Consider the following 7,500-nt stretch of genomic DNA (forward strand, 5'->3'; position numbering starts at 1 on the left):
CCTCTTCCTCTTCTCTTCTCTTTCTGCTTTCCCTGCCTTCCTGCTTTCGTCTCTGCTCTCCCCCTTTTCTTACTGATGTTATTCTCCATTATTTCTCCTTCTTTCATTCTTCTTTTTCTTCTTTCTCTTCCTCGTCACTTCTTCTTTTCCTTTTTGTTATGCAATTATCCAATTTTGCTTATTTTTCTTCCAATCTATTTTTTTTTATCTTCGCCTTCTTTTCCTCATCACTTCTTCCTTTTACTCCTCCTTCTTCTTCTCCTTTTTCTCTTTCTTCTTCTTTTCTTCCTCCTTTTTTTTCCTTCTCTTCCTCCTCTGCTTTGTCTTCATCAACTTTTATTGTTATTATTATTATTTTTTTTCTTATTATTATTATCATTCTTTTTCTTCTTCTTCTTCTTCTTCTTCTTCTTCTTTTTCTTCTTCTTCTTCTTTCTCTTCCACCTTCTACTCCTCCTCTTCTGCTTCTTCTTTTCTTGCTTGCTTCTCAACCTGATATCTTCCTCCTCTTTCTCTCCTCTTACTCCTCTTCTTCTTTTTCTTTCTTAATCTTTTCCTTCTTCTTCTTCTTCTTCTTCATCTTCTTTTCTTCCTTCACTCTTTTTCTGCTTCTTCTTCTCTTCCCTATTCTTTTCCTCCTCTTTATCTCCGTGTTCTTTATCTTTATATCTTTTTTTTTCTTTTCTTTTTTTTTTAATTTTCTCTGATTCTTTTTATTCTCATCTATTATCATCATCATGTCCTTCATATTTCTTTCGTTTGTTAATGTAATGAATTAATTGATAATTCGTCTGATTTACATCGTTATTGTTTATTCTATATTTCATCTATCTACTTAAAACATCAGTCTATTTATTCTCCCTCCCTTCTCTTTTCTGTTTTCTCCTTCTACTACGTTTATTCAGATTTTTTCTCCTTTGTTTTATTTAATTTTTTTTTTTTTTTTGTACTTTCTTATCCTTTTTTATGCTGTTTTTTTTCTCTCTTTGTTTAGTTCTTCCTCTTTTTCATTTTCTCCTCCTTCTCCTTCTTCTCTTTCTTCTTCTCCTTCTTCTTCTTCTTCTCCTTCTTTTTCTACTTCTCCTCCCCCTCCTCCTTTTTTCTCCCCCTCTTTCTTCTCCTCTTTATTCTTCTTCTTCTCCTTCTTCTTTTTCTCTTTCTTCTTTTCCTTCTTCTTCTCCTTCTTCTTCTTCTCCTTCTTCTCTTTCTCCTCCTTTTCCTTCTTCTCTTTCTTCTTCTCCTTCTTATTCTCCTTCTCCTCCTCTTCTTCTTATCCTTCCCCTTCTTCTTTCTTCTTTCTTACTTTCATTCTCCCTCTTCTCTGATCCAGCCTGATCAACAACACATTCATTTACGTCTTTTATAAATCTATTTCCTATACATCACGTTACTTATGAACTTACAAACATGATATTATCTACGCATCTTTCTATTCCGATCTACTTACAATCTGTCTACCAATCTACTTACAATCTGTCTACCAATCTACTTACCTACCTGTCTACCTGTCTAATTTATCGATATATATTTACACATCTACTTCTCAGGTTCTTTACCTATTTATCAGCTTACCTACCTCTCTACTTATCTACATCCCAGCCTACTTACTTTAGTCTCTACTTTACTACTTATCTACTTATCTACCTGTCACTCTACCCCTACACTTACACATACCTCCCTACCAGCCTACTTACTAACGTATGTACGTAGCTGTAGCTTTGTTAGTAGAATTATCTATTGAATTATACACTCATTTCCATTTTATTGCGTTCTGTAGCTCTGTTCACAATATCCCGTCTACTTACCAATCTCTCGTTAGTCTGCTTACCAATAATCGGCCATTGAATAATTAACACTTACCTCTCTACTTACCAGTTTATGTATCCACGTGTCTTGCAATCTACATGTCTGTCTGCCATGCTACTTACTCCTTACATCTACTTGCAAATCACCTATCATCTGTTCTCAACTTATTTACTAATAACTTATAACTTATGTACTTACAATCTGTCTACCAATCTACTTACAATCTGTCTACCAATCTACTTACAATCTGTCTACCAATCTACTTACAATCTGTCTACCAATCTACTTACAATCTGTCTACCAATCTACTTACAATCTGTCTACCAATCTACTTACAATCTGTCTACCAATCTACTTACCATCTGTCTACCAATCTACTTACGTCTCATCTGCCCATCTGCTAACTTACCCATACATTTAAGAGATGTTGATACAATAGTGAGAAATAGAGGACTTTTAATTCAACCTAAGGAAATATACGTCTTTTTTTCCATATACGTTGGATTTGTAAAAATAATAATATTAAGAAGAAGAAGAAGAAGAAAAAAAAAAATCAGAAATATTTTAAACTGTGAGAGATAGATTGTTCAAAGCAACAACATTATATCTGTCGCTTCAGTAATACAGTTTATCATCATAATTTCCCTGAATCAACATTATCAACCACATTTCCATCCCATTATAATAAAAATCAAATTTACAATGTGGATTTTATCAACATCATTTTCATCATAATGACTTATCAAGATTATCAACCGTATTTGCATCCTTCATGATAAAGATCAATTTTGCAATGCGATGAATTAAAACAGAAACTATTCATTACCCGACGAACAATGATTATCAACATTATCAACCGTATTTTCACCTCATTGTCATAAAGATCAATCTTGCAATGCAGTAGATTATAAGAGAAAAAATATTTGTCATCTAGTAAACAATATTTCAGAAATTGCAAGCCATTTCATTCTCATTTGGAGATCGCTAATACGATAAACAGAAGATTTAATGTGATACAGAGGACTAACAGCAAGAAAGTGCGGAAAAAATTAGGAACGATTAAAAAAAATTAAGTGAAAATCTTTCCCCGTTTGAATAATAACATCCCGCCTCGAGCACGCAAACTAGGGTGCAGATTTGATTTCTTTTTCGCGCATTTTCTTTCTCTTTCCATCTCTCTCTCTCAGATTCTATTGTTCTTTCGCCTCTCTCTCTCTCTCTCTCTCTCTCTCTCTCTCTCTCTCTCTCTCTCTCTCTCTATCTATCTATCTATCTATCTATCTATCTATCTATCTATCCATCTATCTATCTCTAACTCTCTATCTATCTATCTATCCATCTATCTACCTTTCTATCTATCTATCTATTTATCTATCTATCTCCCTCTCTCTCTCTCTCTCTCTCTCTCTCTCTCTCTCTCTCTCTCTCTCTCTCTCTCTCTCTCTCTCTTTCTCTCTCCCTCCCTCCCTCTCCCCTTTTCCACCCTCTCCCCTTCCCTCCCTCTATCTCCCTTCTTTTTTTTTCAAGTGCGCACGTAATTTCCCGCGTTTGCAGCCCCGTAAGCGGCCAGATTCCCAAAGCCCTCGCACTCTTTAACTGAGCTCGCGACCGCCCTGAGGGAAGCCCGGTTTCCGCTCTCGCTCCTGTTTTGCGAAGAATAAATCGGCGTGCTCTTCCGTCTCCTCGCTTACTTCATTTACTGAGGTACTTAAGAGGGGGAGGGACGGGAGGGGAGGGAGGGGGGGGAGATGGGATGGAGGGGGAGAGGGAAGGGGAGGGAAGGACGGGAGGAAGGGAGGGGGGTGGAGGGAGAGATGGGAGGGGAAAGAGGGGAATGAGAGGGAGATACGCAGGCGGGGAAAGGGGGAGGGAGAGATAGGAGGAGGGAGGATGTGGTAGACAGAGGGAGGAACGAGAGGGGGGGGGGAGTAGAGGGAGAAATGGGGGAAAGGGAGGGAGGTGTGGGAGAGAAAGAGAGGCGCGAGAGGGAGCTAGAGGGAGTGAGGGAGAGGTCGGTGGGGCTAGAGACAGAGATGGGAGAAAGGGAGGGATGTGAGGGAGAGAGGGAGAAAGGGAGAGAGGGAGAGGCGAAACGTGGCTGGAGATAGACGCGAGAGAAAGGAGGAAGGATGTGAGGGAGATGGAGAAAGAGGAAGGGAGACAGAGGGTGTGAGACATCGACGGAGGAAGAATGAAAAGGAGAGAGAACGGGAGGGAAAAGGAGCATGAAGGAGAGTGTGTGGGAGAAATAAAGAGGGAGAATAAGAGTGTGGGAGAAAGGAATGATTTCAGGAGAAAGAGAGAGGCAGCAAAAGCGAAAGAGAGAGGCAGCAAAAGCGAAAGAGAGAGGCAGCAAAAGCGAAAAAGAGAGGCAGCAAAAGCGAAAGAGAGAGGCAGCAAAAGAGAAAGAGGGAGAAGAAGAGACGAAAAACCCAAAGAGGGGAAAACCGAAGAACAAGGAGAGAAATATAAAAAAAAAAAAAAAATGATAGAAAAGAGGTAGAGAAAGAGATAATTTTTTTTTAAAGAAGGAGAAAAGCAGACAAAGAAAAGAGAAAAAAAAAATATTTACAGCGAACCAGAAGAATTAAGAAAAAAGAAAAGGAGCGAGAGAAAGAAGAGAAAGAGAAACATGAGAGAGAGAAAAGCATAAAATAACAGAGACAGTCACAGCATCCGTCTCCGCTCGTGCTGTTCAATTGCCAATTGCTTTCCTTCAATAACGAACCTGTTGCTTGCGTGAAAGTGCCTGTCGGACTCCATTGCGTTTGTTTGCTGGCTTGATTGTGCGTTTGCTTGTTTATTGGTGGGATCAATTTGTTTACTTTCTTGCTCCTTGTTTGGGTTGATTGGTTTTCAGCCATTGTGCTTTTGTGATGTGGATTTTTATGCAAATGTGATCTCTTTTTCTCATTGTGTTTTGCTCTGTGTTCTTACTTTTGCTTTTACTTGTTTATCTGCTTGCTTATCCACTTGTTTATCTAATTGTTTATATATTCGTTCATCTACATGCTTATCTGCTTGTTTGTCTGCTTGTTTATCAACTTATTTATCTTCTTGTTTATCTGGTTGTTTATTTATTTGATTTCCTACTTGTTTGCCTACTTTTTTATCTGTTTGTTTGCCTACTTGTTTATCTGTTTGTTTATCTATTTAGTTATTTACTTGTTTATCTGCTTGTTTATCTATTTAGTTATCTACTTGTTTATCTGCTTGTTTATCTATTTAGTTATCTACTTGTTTATCTGTTTGTTTATCTGCTTGTTTATCTGCTTGTTTATCTATTTAGTTATCTACTTGTTTATCTGTTTGTTTATCTGCTTGTTTATCTGCTTGTTTATCTATTTAGTTATCTACTTGTTTATCTGTTTGTTTATCTGCTTGTTTATCTACTTATTTATCTATTTAGTTATCTACTGGTTTATCTACTTGTTTATCTGCTTGTTCATCTATTTAGTTATCTACTTGTTTATCTGTTTTTTATCTACTTGTTTATCTGCTTATTTATATACTTGTTTATCTGCTTGTTTATCTAATTGTTTGTCTGCTTGTTTATCTACTTATTCATCTTCTTGTTTATATGCTTGTTTATTTATTTGATTACCTACTTGTTTGTCTCTTTGTTTGTCTACTTGTTTATCTGTTTGTTTGCCTACTTGTCTATCTGCTTGTCTCTTTGTTTGTCTACTTGTTTACTTACTCGTTTGTTTGATTATTTATCTACTTGATTATTTGTTTTGTCTACTTGTTTATGTACTTGTTCATCTACTTGTTTATCTGCTTTTATCTACTAATTTATCTATTTGTTTATCTGCTTGTTTATCTGCTTGTCTTTCTGTTTTTACCTCCTTGTTTATCTACTTTGCTTTGCTTTCGGAGCGGTATTTTGATCTGTTTACTTGTTTACATGGTCTTTACTTAATTACTTACTTGCTTTCTTTTTTACTTAATGTTTGTATTTTGGGACAACTATTTTCACTTTGATCGAAATTCTAAATATTATTATTATTTTTTTTAATGATGATAAGATCCTCGCTATTTAGATTAAACAAAATAATTCTATATACATGGAATAATAATGATGATGATAATAACATCAACAATTATAATAATAGTAGTAGGACTACTACTACTACTAATAATAATAATAATAGTAATAATATTAATAATAATAATAATATAAATAATAATAATAGTTATATTAATAATAGTAGTAATAATAATAATAATAATAATAATGATGATAATAATAATAATAATAGTAATAGTAATAATAATAATAATAATAATAATAATAATAATAATAATAATAATAATAACAGTAATACTAATAATACTAATAATAACAATATTAATAACAACAATGATAACACAAATTATAATGAGGATAATAGTGAACAAATTAATAACTAAACATACGAATAAATACTCAAATAAAAGGAAAATGTACTTCACTTTGAGAGTTTAAAAGTGCAGCGCCATCTTCCGGGATTTTTATAGACAATTTCTCAGGCACAGGTTTAGTGTACAAAGACTTTCAGGGAAGAAAGTCCTTGGTGAAGATACAGCTTTCATGTCAAAGGCGCTGAATCCTGAAACACTTACGGAGGCTGACACGCGAGGGATTGGGCAAGGGACATGTATAACCAGGTAGCTCCACTTCTATTTAATCTATTAATATATTAAATCTTTTTTTTTTTTTTTATCCTAGCGTATTCTGACGGCTGTTTATGGTAAGGAAAGCTTCATTGTCAAAAAGAAAAAAAAAGAAAAGTTGGGTATAACAAGAGTGGGTAATTTATACAATTAATTGATTATATATCTAGCCATGTCTGAAATCTCTGGCTAATCATGGTGACGCCATTAGCTTCGCCCTCAGGGTTGAACTTGACAATTTGTGCGATATTTAATGGGAAGTAATTTTCGGTGCATTTTCTTTTACAATGGTTCAGTAATAACAATGGTAAAAAAATATCGAGAAAGAAACCAAGAAATACATATAACACACACACACACACACACACACACACACACATATATATATATGTGTGTGTGTGTGTGTGTGTGTGTGTGTGTGTGTGTGTGTATGTGTATTTAACATTTGCTTAGAAGTTGCCAACCAGGATTTTCATCAAGATAGAGTGAATCTACTGGTTTAAGAATACCTTGGATCAGGTAAGAAATATTGGTGTTTAAGAAAGGTCTTTGTTTTATTTGATTTTTGTCTTATTTTGTGTTATTTATTTATTTATTTATTTATCTTATTAATATATTATTCATTATTCTAACTATAAATTTATTCATTCGTCTATGTGATTATTATTCGTCTAATTATTCATCTATTTATCCATTTATTTCAATATTCATACTTTTTCACATCGGTCTATTTGAGGACTGTATGTTATGAATTTAGTGCCCACATCAAGTAGTTAGTGGACACAAAATGCCCTTCCCTTTAACGACAGCATTCATAAGGATCGTGATAGTATATTTAATCAGTTCAAGCCACTATATTTTCGCAATATTCTCGTTAATCATTTCAAGCCACTATATTTTCACACTATTCTCGTTAATCAGTTCAAGCCATATTTTCGCACTACTCTCGGTAATCAGTTCAAGCCACTATATTTTCGCACTATTCTCGCACAGTATTACAGCTCTTCAGTTCATTCCAGTGAGATTGGTGAAGACATG

The 7,500-nt window shown here is 34.8% G+C and overlaps 1 pseudogene; it reads right to left on the bottom strand.

Moving 5' to 3' along the window:
* LOC125042098 overlaps positions 1-3,564 on the bottom strand; it is a 21,412-nt pseudogene extending 17,848 nt beyond the window's left edge.
* Positions 3,565-7,500: the final 3,936 nt, after the last annotated feature.

The sequence above is a fragment of the Penaeus chinensis genome, chromosome 31 (assembly GCF_019202785.1).
Source record: "Penaeus chinensis breed Huanghai No. 1 chromosome 31, ASM1920278v2, whole genome shotgun sequence".
Taxonomy (NCBI): domain Eukaryota; kingdom Metazoa; phylum Arthropoda; class Malacostraca; order Decapoda; family Penaeidae; genus Penaeus; species Penaeus chinensis.